This window comes from Myotis yumanensis, unplaced genomic scaffold (assembly GCF_028538775.1).
Source record: "Myotis yumanensis isolate MYYU_CA2020_CCGP unplaced genomic scaffold, mMyoYum1.0.hap1 SCAF_4, whole genome shotgun sequence".
Classification (NCBI taxonomy): domain Eukaryota; kingdom Metazoa; phylum Chordata; class Mammalia; order Chiroptera; family Vespertilionidae; genus Myotis; species Myotis yumanensis.
In genome coordinates, this window is record NW_027223755.1 from 107,339,374 (window position 1) to 107,353,282 (window position 13,909).

The 13,909-nt window shown below is 58.3% G+C and overlaps 1 protein-coding gene across 1 annotated transcript in view; it reads right to left on the reverse strand.

Annotated features, from left to right (window-relative positions):
• Window positions 1-13,015, reverse strand: part of LOC139009366 (interleukin-4 receptor subunit alpha-like) — a 35,054-nt gene extending 22,039 nt beyond the window's left edge. Inside the window, 2 exon segments of the mRNA XM_070413631.1 lie at window positions 11,190-11,386; window positions 12,951-13,015. The gene's annotated coding sequence lies outside the window, so the exon portion shown is untranslated.
• Between the last annotated feature and the right edge of the window lie 894 nt (window positions 13,016-13,909).

The window sequence follows — 13,909 nt, forward strand, 5'->3', positions numbered from 1 at the left end:
CTTTAGACATGGGTATCTACCAAGCTTTTGTGCATAACAACGGCTATGCATTCATAATGTTTATCATGTGCCCGGCATTGTTCTCAGTGCTTACAATGTATTAATTAACCAACTTGGTTCTCACAATTCTATGAAGTGGGTGCCATTAAAACCCCACTTTACAGATGAGGAAACTGAGGCACAGAGCGGTGAGAGCACCGCTTGTGGTCACAGGGCTGGGTTGGAAGGCCAGCCTGAGCCGGCTCAGAGGGAAGCGCCCCTGGCGGAGAAGCCCATCTGACTCACGCTTTATCTGGGGCAGGTGAGTGGCGAGTCCTGAAATGTCAGCGGCCAGCACCGTCCGGAAGTGACCGAGGGGGCTCTTGCTCCTCTCCTCACTCCTGACCACAAACAAACCAGTGCGAAGGGACTGGATCAGCAGACAGGATGCAGACAGTCCCATGACAAGAGGCCTGTGGAGGAAGCCAGCGACACTCAGGCTGCGGGGGGCCTCCCTGGGGAGCCACTGGTCCCTAAAGCTCCAGTCTTAGGCCAGCCCGGATCTTCCTCTGGCCTCGGGGACGGCGGGGCGGGGGCCAAGGACACACTTCTCCCTGAGGCAGCAGCCTTCCCATAACTGCTGACAGGCCGGGATTCCCAGAACCAGCAGCCGAGTCAACAGCCCCGCCCAGGACAGCGAGATAGGCCAGGCCAGGGCCCCAGATGGCGTGGGCTCCGCCTGCCCCTCCTCCCGCCCAGCCAGTGACAGGAAGGCTGGCGGCATGCGGGCTCTGCTGGAGCAAAACCAGGAGCGAGAATCAGGAACTCAGCCAACAGAGCCCATCAGGCTCCTGCGTACCTACTGTGTGCTCCAGGTCCTCACCCATTCACCCATGCCCTGTGTGTCCTTATTGCAGGTGTTTTCTGAGCACCTACTATGTGCCAGGTACTACAGATGCAAACAAGGCCATTCACTCACTCATTCCTTTCTTCCTTCTTCCCTTTGACAAATACTTGAGTGAGAAGAGAAGTTACTGGAAGGTGTGAGCAGAGACATGACACTGTGAGACTTTCCAAACCATCCCTCTGGCTGTGTGGTGTGAAAGGCCTGCAGCCCAGGGCAGAAGCAGGGCCCAGTGAGGAGGCTGTGGGACTGGTGGGCTGGTCCGGGCAGCAGGTGCGGGGCTCGCACAGGGTTGTGGGGAAGGACTGGGGAGAGGAGCTGGGGCCTAGGTCTGGCTGAAGGTGGGGCCCACAGGGTTTGCTGACGGAGTGGAACTTGGGGGTGGGTGAGAGGAAAAGGGGATGAGCAAGGCCGAGGCCGGAGCCCTGAGCAGGTGGAGTGGCCATTTACCCGGTGGCATGGATCCTGGAGGAACCGCGTCAGAAGCAGGCCGCAGAGAGCAGGGGGCAGCACCCTCGGAGAGTGTAAGAGGCAGCAGGAGGCACCGTGGGTGCCCTCACTCACGCTGCTCCTCCTGGGTGACCCCGGGAGGACGAGCAGAACCCTCCAGGGGAGGCGGGGAGTGTGGAGAGGGAGGAGAAAGTCCCAGAGGGCACCGTGGCTCCCTGAGGGCAGGGGACGTGCCTTGTCAGAACCTGAACCCGAGCCTGAGGCTGGCACACAGCGGGCACTCAGTACACGGCCACGTGCACGTCACTGTGTCCTCGCTGAGGCCGTGCACAGCCTCCCTCCGTGCTGCGCTGTTCCAGACACTCTAAGGCCCCCCTGAGGTGAGCACGATTATTGAACCCATTTTACAGATTCTGAAGGCTCCTGGGAGTGAAGAAGGAGGGGAGGGACAAGTGAAGAGGGAGCGAAGGGCCAGGAGGAGGCACAGCCAGTTCCTGCCACACAAGCCGGGCCCTTGGCTGCGGCGATGGGTAGGAGAGGTCAGGATGGCGCAGGGGGTCGGCAGGGCCAGAGACAGCCTGTCTGCAGGCCTGGCGAGCAGTCCTGACGCCCCAGGCAGCAGGGCCCTGAGGGAGGCTCCGCAGGAGAGGCTGCTTCCAGAAACCCCATCCACCTGTGTGTGCGGACCACCCACGGGGCAGGAGGAAGGGCGCTGGCGCTGGGGGAGGGGCGGGCTCCGCCCTGTCTGGGCATGGCAGAGGCAGTGGCTGCTGGTGGCAGCTCGGGTGGAGGTGGCCTTGGCAGGCAGTGGCGCTAGGAAGGGAGCCGGCTTGCTGGGGGAGACCACACACCCCGCCACACTGCAGACACGTGACCACGCGGGGGGTGGCCCTGGAGCCATCCCGGAGGCCACATGTCCTGGTGGCTGAAGGCCGGCGGCTGTGCAGTGAGCCACGACTCTGAGAGGAGCAGGAGAGGCTGGAGCAGGGCCTCCTCCATGGACGGGTGGGCCGGACGTCTGGAGAGAGGCACCATCTCGGGGACAGGCTGGCATCTTGTGCCAACCGCCACTTTATGGCAGTGTGTACACCTGTGGACACACCGAGTCCAAGCATTCAGTGGGGCCCCTGGGAGGCACAGGCGACTCCATCTAGGATTCTGGAAGCCACGCCAGCGGCAGGAGGCCCGGAGGCCCAGGGAGGAGGCTGAGCCGGCAGCCCTACAAGCCCTCCTGCTGCTTTATTCTCTGCACAGCACTTCCTCCTCAGCACATCACACACGCACCCTTCCCGGTCACTGTCCAGATGCCCGCCGGACGCCAGCTCCCAAAGGGCCCGAGCCTGTGTCCGCCACCTTCTTGCTGTGGCCCCAGAGCCCAGGCCAGTGCCCAGCACAGGGCAGGGCCCACAGATCCTTGTGAATGGAAGGGGGACTGAACAAACTCCCCCTGGCCGTGCGCAGGGTGCCCGGTCAGCTGTCATTTCCACCTCTCACTGCTGGACAAACACTGACCACTCCTGGCCTGGAGTCCCCTTAACACCCCAATGCAGGCACGATGGGCCACCCGGAGAGCTGACCTCCGGGGAGCCGGTAATTGGGGCATTACCACAGTTATTACCCATTTCCTGGGAGACAAGACACATGACGTCAGGCCGCGGGGCACTGATTAGATTTTGGCTGTGTTAGCGACAGTCACGACAGTCCCGGCTCTCAGGGGGCCTCCTTCCTGAGGTCCTCAGACGGCACCACAACTGCCCGGCCTGTCCCCAGTCCCTCCAGCTATTAGACTATGGCAGGTGCTGGCTGTTCTCATCGCCTTTAAAGGTAGACACGGGGACCCCGGGGCCCAGGAAGGTTCAGACACCTGCCTGCGGACGCACAGCTGTAAGCGGTGGGGCTGGGATGTGATCCTACACCTTCTGGCTCTGGAGTCCACAGCCCAGCGCCTGGTACAGAGGAAGCAGCCATAAACCTGGTCCCGTCCCACACTTCCCTGTGTGCTCCGCCGGCAAGCCCCCTGTGAAAGACGCAGCCCCACACGCCCGGCACAGAGGGGGACACCAAGGCTCAGAGGGGCTCAGAAACAGTCCCAAGGTGACGAGGTGGGAGGTGATCGGGCTAGAACTTGGCCTCCATCCTGTCTGCCCAGCCCTCACCAGTGGACGTGTCTCCACAGTGACCAGGACTTTGCCCCCGGGCACAGATAAGCGCACCCTGTTCATTTTCTGTCTGTAGACAGGCTGTGGGGGTGGCGGGGCAGGGGTGCTTCCTCAAGTTCTTCCTGTTGTCTCACCCTAGACCAGTGATGGCGAACCTATGACACACGTGTCAGAGGTGACACGCGAACTCATTTTTTTGGTTGATTTTTCTTTGTTAAATGGCATTTAAATATATAAAATAAATATCAAAAATATAAGTCTTTGTTTTACTATGGTTGCAAATATCAAAACATTTCTATATGTGACACGGCACCAGAGTTAAGTTAGGGTTTTTCAAAATGCTGGCACGCCGAGCTCAAAAGGTTCGCCATCACGGACCTAGATCATTCCGGGCAGTCAGGGACGCACCGACATGTGGGGCCACTCATGTTGGCAGGACTCCCGGGCATCTAAGACACAGAGCATAATTCTGGCCTAAGTGTGGGGGCCCTACCTTGACTATCTGGGAGAGCTTGGCAAGCTGGGGTCCTCTCAGAGCCTCAGTCTCCTCATCTGTGAAGTGCGGGCAGAACCACTTGCTCATGGGATGGTTGCAGGGAGGCAAAGAGACCATGGCCGGTGGCAGAGGCCTGGGACCGTGTGATAGAGCAGGTGGCCAAAGCTCATCTCTAAGCACCAAGTGAACTCTGAGACGCTAAGGAAATGACGGCAACACAGACAGGTCTCACGGGTTCAGGCTGAGCGAACGAAGGGCAACACTGATTCTACTGATAAAAAGTTCCAAAGGAGACAAAGCGATCTTGGGGTTAGAAATTGGGATAGTGTCCTTGCAGGTGGGGGCAGGAGGGAGCCTTCCGGGGGCTGGTCATGCTTCGTTTCCTGATTGGGCTACACATGCACGTGTTCACGGAGAAAATGAATGAAGCTGCACACTTGTTTGCTCATATCCTATATAATAAAAGGCTAATACGCAAATCTACCAAACTGCAGAACAACCGATTGCTATGATGCGCACTGACCACCAGGGGGCAGATGCTCAATGCAGGAGCTGCCCCCTGGTGGTCAGTGCACTCCCACAGGAGTAGTGCCCCCCAGCCACAAGCCGGGCTGACGGCTGGCGAGTGCAGCAGTGGTGGCGAGAGCCTCTCCTGCCTCCGTGGCAGTGCTAAGCTGTCAGTTGGATGTCCCCTGAGGGTTCCCGGACTGCCAAAGGGCGCAGGCCGGGCTGAGGGACCCCCCCACCCCGAGTGCACAAAAGTCGTGCACGGGGCCTCTAGTGTTGCAATAAAAAGTAAAGGAGAAAAGGTGGATGGGAGGGAAGAGACTGGAGTGTGCAGTCTAGGGTACTGGGGTGTGTCAACAAAGGTCTCAGAAGCAGCCTTCCTCAGGGCTGGAAGGATCCCCAAAGACCTGAGTCCACTCCCCATGCTACTTCAGGTGCTCGTAGGGCAGCCTTTAACAAGGGGCCATCTGCCCCCTGGCACCTGCTCAGGTACAGGGCACTCACTGCCTCTGGGGCGGCGCCCAGCCCTCGGCCACCTGCTCCACGGCCATAGAGTCACTCCTCCAGAGTAAACACAAACACGTAAGAGAACTCAGGCACCTGACCTCAGTGAGTAGGGAGGGGACAAGCAGGAGCCCACGCCCGGTCCCACAGGGCACCGCCACTCTGCATCAGCACGTTCTGCCACGTGAGACTGAAGGCTTTTTTATTTTTCAAAAGCAGCCAGAAATCCAGACTGTGGGAGTGTTACCCTGACGTGTAAGTGTTGGAAGAGTTCAAGTTTTAAAAACCACACCCATGTGTGTGGTCCCTCGTGGTCTTGCTATCACCAGCTGGTGTCCTCCTGGAGGGTGGGGCGTGTCCTGAGATGCCAGGACACCCCAACAAGTGGAAAGGAACAACAGGTGAGACCCCCATACCTTCCCCAAGCCCCAGCACCCCCAAAGGTGAAAGGCTGCTTTTCAAATGTTCCCTGCCTTCTGTCCCTATTATCTTTTGCTCATTATGGGATGCCAGTTGCTATGGTAACGAGAAAGAAGGGGGGCACTGGTGCCAGTGAGGATTCCAAAAGTTCTGCAAGCCTCACTGCCTTCCTCCTCAGTCCTGACACATCTGCACTCCCCCACCCTCCCCAACCGTGCCCGACTCCCCCACTTGCACGTCACTGGGCCGGCCCTCTGCCTCTCGCGGCCTCCTCCTGTGCCACCCCCTCAGGATATTCCTGGTCAAACCCCCGCGCTTCCTCAGCCCACCTCAGCGCTCTGCCCATCCCTGTCCCAGCTGCCTTCCCATTCTCTAACAGTGAGCTGTGCCCACCACTTCTCTCCGTCTGCAAAGTTCCTCTAGACCAGCCCAGGACTGGTCTTACTCATGCCCCTTTGTGAACAGAGGCAGCGGCCGACCGAAGGTGACCAAAGAGAAGTCATCGCCACCTCAGGTGGGCGCTTTCCCACATCCAGGCCTCTGCACCTGCGTTCTTGCTGCCTGGAACGCCGGCCCACATGTAAGCCCAGTGGCCAATATGTGCACAGGGACGTTTGCCTTTCATATTCACTATCGTAGTTATTTCCACAAAAACCCAGAGAGAAGGGCAAAGCAGGCCCTTCCCCAATCTATGGATGAGGACATTGAGGTCCAAACAGGGAAATGACTTGTCCAAGATTACTAAGCAAGTGGGTTGCAGAGTTGAGACTGAGATGCAAGTTTTGTTTTCTTTAAAATTCATCTGGCCACAGACTGGGGTCAAATAAAAAGCCTACAACTTTAGAGTAGAAGAAAAGAAAATAAAGAATCAGAAAATTAGTCAAGAAAAATGCAAATAAAGATAATAGGTATGGGGATATTAATACCAAATAAAACGGAATTAAAAGCATCAAAGTATTAAATGAGAGAAAGGTGGCTGTTTTATACTGATAAAGGAACAATTGGCCAAGAAGGTATAACACATGAACCCTTCTTCTATTCATATTTTCTATTCATATGCAGCTAATAACAGCTTTGAAAAGAAAGCAAAAATGAAAAACAAAACAAAATAAAAAAAAAACGAGAGACGGCCAGGAGAACAGATCCTCTATCACAAGGGGAGATAAACCAGGTAGACAAAAACACATAAAACATGAGCAACGTAAATGCTATAGTTGGCAAGCTTGAGCTAACAGATATACTTCTAGAACTTTCTATCCAATAGAAAATACACCTCCTTTCAAATGCAAGAGGATCATACAGAAAAATTAACCAGAAAATCTTACAAAGAAAATCTTCATTTTTATATAATAAAAGCCACAAATATTAACCATCTCTCTCTCTCTATATATATATCTACACTAATAAAAGAAAAACATGCAAATTGGTGTCACTCTGCTATGCCCATCAGCCAATCAAAGCACCTATGCAAATTAACCCAACAAAGATGGCAATTTATTTGCATACGCAGGCGCGGAGAGAAGACTGAAGACTAAAGACTGAAAAGGCTTGGCTTCTCCGCTGTGGCTGGACCAAAGGCCTGGGTCCTGGGTGTCGGAGGAAAACCAGTGTCAGCAGCCAGGGGATGGAGGGCCTATTGCACGATAAAACCCTAATATGGAAATAGACCAAACGGTGGAACAACTGAACAACTGGTCGCTATGAAGTGCGCTGACCACCAGGGGGCGCATGGAGAACATGGCGGGCGTCAGCCGCTGTGGGATGGTGCAGCAGGTGAGCGGGGGTGCCAGACCAAGGCAGGGCGCCTGGTCGCTGTCATCAGGGTGAGCCTCTGGTGGTTACTGAAAATTCTTTGCTCCCGCGTGCGGCGGTCCTGCCCAGCGCTCGCACTTACTGCTGGTGCCAGCCCGCTCACACCCACTGCCGGCACCCAGCGCTGGCCCTGATCGCCCCTCAGGGCTTCTCCACCTCCCCCTGCTCCTGAGGGTCGATTGAGGCCAGCAGCCGCCTCTTGCCAGCCCCGCTCGCACCCGCTGATGGCACCGGCCCCAATTGCTCTGCGCCCTCAGTGTGTGGGAGCAGCAGCAGGAACAGGGCTACTGGCAGATAGGGAACCAGGGGCCACAGCGAGAGGGGCTGGGTGGGGGTGCAGAGGATGGGCTGAGACTCACCCCTGTGCCCACTGCAGCCTTGCGGCCCACAGTTCCATTCAAGGTGCACAAATTCGTGCACTGGGCCCTAGTAGTGCAATAAATTTAGAAATCAGCAGTAAGAAAACTTTCAAAAATTCCATCTACCTTAAAATGTTTTGAAAGCACATGCACTTTTAGACAAAAGAGAAATTGTAAACTATTTTAGCAGTCAATGACATTGTATAACAAGACCTGTGGAATAAAGCCAAAACAGTACTAAGAGAAAAAAATATATAGCCATTCAGCCTGAAGTACGTTTATTAGAAATTCAGAAAGACTGATAACGATTGTTAGCCTCAAACAAGGAATCTCAGACTGGAAGAAACGTTGATAGCCGCTCATGTAATTAGAAGAGAAATCTGGAGTTTTAACTGACAAGCCCAATATGACCCCCAAGTGGGACATGGCTGCTGCAAAGTATGGCTGCAGGTTGCATCAACAAAGGCATATGCTCCAGATCCAAGGGGGTGAAACAAGAAGCTATGGAAGTGAGGTGGATGTTCCCTGTGTGGATCCTTCAAATAAAGCTCTGCAAGATGAAAAAAAAAGTCCCTTTCCTCTCTGACTGGGAAGTTTTATAGGGGACTCTGACCAACTGGATCATGTCCAAGGCCAGACTGAGCTCTTCACCCTTCCCTGCATCGAGAAGACTGGTTCAAGAACTCTGGCTGTGAAGCCTGAAAAAGAGAAGTGCTGGGTAGGTGCTGGAGGGCGATGGTCACGCCTCCAACGGGCAGGACTGGAGCCAGAAGGTGAATGCTCCGGGAAAGCTCACCTGGCTCCATCTCAGGACAGATCTGTCGGAGCTGCCCGGCTGCGGGGCCCTCGGAGGCCGCGGCTCCATCGTGCAGGCAGGCTGGCAGGGGCTGCGGCTCCGTGGGCTCGGAGGGCTGCGGCCGCAGACCTGGTCTCTCCTCCCGACAGTGCCTGTCCTCCTCTGAAAGGGCGCCTCACCTCCTGCTGCTCCGGGAGCCGCGGCCTCCTCCACTCCCCCCCACATTCCTTATCTCCCACCAAGAAACCCATCCCTGCCTCTGCTCCTCGTGGGGACGGCTCGGCACAGCGGCTACGTGCAAGGGACGACTTCCTGGCCAGCGGCCCTGGGCTTGAATCCAGACGCTGCCCCTGCCGAGTTGTGTCACCAGGTAAGGCTCTACCCTGAGCTCAGCTTCCTCCTCAGAGAAATGGGGGGGGGGGCACCCAGACATCTACCCGCCTCGCCCCAGCACAGTGCCTGCTATGGAGTGGGGCCTCCACGGTCCGGTCCCACCTCCCCCGCCCCCTCTGCTTGGGTGCGTCCTCACTGTCTGGCCGGGGGAAGGGGCTCACTGGTACATGGTCGTCTGTAACGCCACGCCCGGCCTGGTCACGCCCACGGGGCTGCTGGGCTGACCGCAGAGGGGGCACACCAGCAGTGGTCGCAGCAGCAGGTGGGCCTCTGCATTGAGCCCGTTTCCACGATGTGTCTAAACCCAGTGGTGCAGACTGAGGACCCTGGAGTGGCAGGTCTCAGCCCTGCTTGCCACTGTGTGTGCAGCTGTCACCCTGAGCAAGTACTAGACCATTATGTCCTGTTTCCCCGTCTGTGACGTCTGGAGAAGAGCGGATCCTGCTCTGAAGGCTCTTCTACACGTGGAGTGAGACCACGCAGGCACCGGCCCTGTTGACTCCCCATGGCCCCGCCCTCTCCGCCTGGCTCAGTCCCATCCAACGGCATCGGACTCCTTGTGGTGGGTCCCACACACCGAGCCTGTCCCCACCCCAGGGCCTTTGCACTTGCCGCCAGAACACTCTTTTCTGGAGGGTAGCCGCGCGTCTTTTACTTCAGGTCTTAGCCCAAAAGTCACCCCCCCCCCAAGTCACCTCCCCCACTAGACTCAGCTCCACAAGGGCCCTCGCTTGGCTGCCGTGTCCCCAGCGCCTGGCATGTTCGCTGAGTGAATGCGAGCCGTGAGCCCGGCGCTGGCACTCGGGACACGTCACTTTCAGCTTGTGAGCGGCTCTGCGGGCTGGAGGCTGCTGGTCCCCCGATAGTCCTCTGCTCAGAACGACACAGCCTCCCCTCAGGAACCTGCTCCACAAACCTGGCTGGTGACCGGCCCAGCAGGTCCCAGCACCCAGGCCTGCTTCAGCCAAGACCCTAGACTTCTTAAGCCACCTGGAGGCGAGGAGGCCCCTGGGGGCCCAGGGCGAGAATGAGTCGGCGGAGCCAAAGCTGAACCCGAGGCAGCAGCGCTTCTTGGAAAGGCACAGACACGGAGACGAGCGGCCCACGCAGGGCGAGCAGCGGCGGAAGCAGGTGAGCAATGGACGAGACCTTCTCTACTCCCAGCCTCTGCCCCTGTCTTTACTGTCCCTCCTCAGGGAGGCCATGGCCAGCGTCACCTGCTCCCCTCTCCTTCAGGTGCTGTCACTACCAACAAGACATCGCAGGAAAATCCTGGAGCCAGAATCCCTCCGATCATACAAAGGTCACTGTGAACAAAATACCAGCCAACGGAAGCACCCACCCCCCCATGTGTCCAGAGCAGCACCTGGGACCCATCCCAGGGACATCCCTGCAGGACGGACACGCTCAGCGAGGAGGAGAAACAAAGGCCCAGTGGCCTCAAGCTGAGCTCAGGTCAGGTCGTGCACCCGACTGACGTTTTTGTGAAAAAACTTGCAGTTTTCCGAGCCTGTGGCTTTAGGAATTATACATAAGGGTGGGGTCTGTGAGCATGTGTGTAGGTACGTCCTGTCTTCTCAAGTGGAATTGAATCCCAGGAGGGAGGGACGGTCCAGTGCTCTGTCGGCAGCACCTGGCACCTGCCCGCACAGGTACGTGCTCAATACACATTCGAAGAAGAAATGAATGGGGAAGCCAGGCGTTGGATATGGAGAGGTGACTCTGTCCTAAATGGGACAGAACTGCAATCACTGAGCCACGGGCAAGGTGCCTATAAAAATTATCTTGTGGACACCGCCCCCCCCCCCCCCATATACCCATTTCACTGACACCGACAAGCAAACCGAGGCTCAGAGAGGTTAGGCAGCGGCCTCCAGATCACAGAGAGGAAGCAGCAAGCTCACATCTGAACCTGGGCCCCTGCCTTCAATCCCTTCTCTGCGCCTCCAGCTCAGAGGAGCAGAATGACTTGCTGGAAGTCATACCACAAGCAACGGGAACATGGCCCACCTGACGCTGGCTCCGGCAGGACCCGCAGCCACCGCTGGGTTCTCCCAGCCACTCTGGCAAGGGCAAGTTCATACAACCTCCTCGAAAGCCATCGGCCTGTCTTCCAGACTAGCCAAGGGGAGTCTGGTCTGACATGGCCAGGTACGGCTCCACAGCGCGGGCATGAGGAATGCTGGGAAAGATGTCCTTCTCGGTCACCCCAGCAAACTGGGACAGTGAAGAACACAGGCTGGGGAGGGAGGTGGGTTCGAATCCCTCCCTCTGTCAGTCCTACACATGGGACCGCAGGCAAGGCCACCACACATATCTCTGATTCTGTTCCCTCGCCTGCAAAACGGGCAGACTAACCCCCATCCAATGGGGCGCATTTCTTAATATTTAACAAATGCATAGTGCTTACTCTGTACCGGGCATTGTTCTGTGTGCTGACACTTATTCATTTCATCGTCACTGCAATGGCATCGTCACTATACTTTCACAGATGGGGAAACTGGGGTCCCGAGAAGTCAGCTGCTCAGTAAGTAGCAAAGCTGGCCTCTGCATCGGGCAGTGTGGCTCCGGAACCCATGCTCTGAACCGCTGCGCTATGCTTCTCGTCTGTAACAACAGACAAAAACCCTTATTATGGATGGACTATGTGTTGGAAATTGTGATCAGTATCTTATAAAACATGATGCTTGATTTCACAAATACGAGGGAACGCAGTACCGAGGGGCCTTCGGTCCCTGCCCCCTCCCAGGTGCACGGGAAGCAGCTGAGGGCAGTGAGCTGTTTGATCCCAAACTCCTCCTGGGGCCGGACAGGGGACAGGGGGTAGGAGAGCAGGGTCCAGGAAAGGCCCTCTTCCCACCTCTTTGACACCTCACTTCAGCTCCTTTCTGAACCTGAGCAACAACCTCCCTGCTGCTGGGCTTTCTGCAGCCCCGGGATCCGGGTCCGCGGTACAAACACCAGCACTGAGTCACTGCTCTGAATGTGGAAACCCTGAGGTCACCCCACACCTGCTGGGAAATGTGTGTGTTGTAACCAGGGCGACTCGCTAGTGGTCCCCCCACCCCCGCTGCCTTCCCTGCGCCTCCCTCCAGATTCAACTCCAAAGGCCGGTGGGGCCCAGAAATCTGCATGGCGGCGCTTAGGGCTCAGGCAACGGCAGGACACACTGGCCTACGCCTCAGCATGGCTCTCGAGACCTTCTGCAACGTGGCTAAGCCCACCTTCCCCCCCTCTGGCTTCTCCCTGCTCCCTAGCACCCCACACCCGCCTTTCACACTCCCAGCCTTTGTCCACCCTGTTCCCACTGCTCAGGGGACCCCCTCCCATTCTTCCCTGCCCAGCTCCTCTGCTCCTCCTCCACGGCTGGCTCAGGGTCCTGCTCCGTGAGGCCGGTCTCATGCCCCTGAAGAGCTGATCACCCCCACTGAGCTCCCCCCTCCCCAGAGTGAGGCCTCCTCAGGGCAAACACCGGAGCCCAGAGCAGCCTGGAGCGGTGCCGGGAGGAGCCTTGTGAGTGCTGGTGAGTGAGGGCATCCTCCTCTAATCACAGGTTGGACTATGTCAGGTGCCGGGTTCCCCATCCTCATCCACGCCTTCCCGGGGGGGCATTTAAGCTGCCTGTGCCCGCGCGCGCCCTGACCTGGGAAATGGCCGTGGTGCACAGCACGAGGAGAGAGGCGATTCTGACTTAACTCCGGAGACTTGCAGCTTCAGAACAGCCTGCACGGAGGCACCCAGTGCTGGGTCCACCCAACGACATTCAAATAAGGAGGCCAAAGGTGGAAGGCAGGCCGCGGCCCCACATTCCTCCAGCTCGTCTCCAACTGTACACTTTCAGACCTGCCGCACTTTCTCCCCCACAATCTCACCAACTCCCGGTTCGCGGGCCAGGGGGCGACGGCCCGAGGCCCAGGACCTGTGTCACCCCACGCGCTCCGCATCCCCAAGCCCCTAGAGGCCGTCCCCGCCGATGTCTCCGCACCAGTTCGGAGGCGCTGGGCTTCCGAGCACCCGGGCCAGCCTCCCTGCCCGGCTCCCCGCCGCGGCGGCCCCGGGGCATCGCGCCCTTAGCCGGCTCCTCCCCGCGCGAGTCGGGCCCGGGACCCCGCGCCTGGCCCCGCACTTTCCCGACGCCCCGGCGACCGCCCGCCTGCGCCCCGAGTCCTACCTGCGCGCTCCGGTCCATTCCCAGGCCGGTGCCCGAGCGGGAAGTGGCACCTGCCGGTGGCCGGGATGGCGGCGGGTGCGGGGCTTTCCTGGGGCGAGCCCGCCGCCCCGCCTCCCGCACCCGCCCCGCGCCCGCCCCCAGATTTGCATGCACCTCCCCGCCCACCCCGGGCGCAGAGTCAGTTTACGAGTCGCTGTCCCTTCGCCCCCGCGAGCGGGGCCGCTGACCTTTCCTGGGGGCGCCCCCCGCTCCCGGTCTCCCCCGCAGCCGCTAGGTCGCGCCCTCGGGGAGCCCGCAGTAGTTCCCGGTGCTCTCAGAATGAAAGCCCGTCCCGACGAGGCCCTTTCGCTGCGGCCGGTCCCTGCGCCCCTCCCGCTGTCCTTCCTGCCCTGTCCCCCTTCCCCCTTCCCCCTTCCCCCCTCCTACCCCCCCCCTCCCCGCGGGGGCAGTGCGTTTGGGGCTGAGGGTTGGGCGCCTTTACTTCTCGCCTCCCCAGCAGCCCAAGGACTGCTAAGTGCCAGTGGGTGCTCATCCCTCCCACATGTTGCCTGAGCGCCTGCTGTATGTCGGGCTGCGGGCAAATTTAGACGGTAAAACACCGTTCTCTCAATCGCTGGTACCCCCGACACCCTGTGCTCAGGGCCCGCATCGACTCGGTTAATGCTCACAACTGCCCAGTGAGGAACTCGGTTACTCCCACCTATTTCATAGACCGGCAAACGGAGGCACAGAACCTCTGCGGGAAGCTGGCTCAGAGTCGCAGCGGGTGTGGCATTCGAACCCAGGCTCCATAGGCCACTAACCACTGGGTACATAAGAGCCCTGATGCAGCCAGAAGGTGGGAAAACCACTAAATGGATAAAGGATTTCAGGGAACAAGCAGCCCCAAGAAGAAAGCAAAAGAGGGACCTATTAGGTCAGGGGGGCTGGCGGCTTACACGTATCCTTAAGGGTAGGCA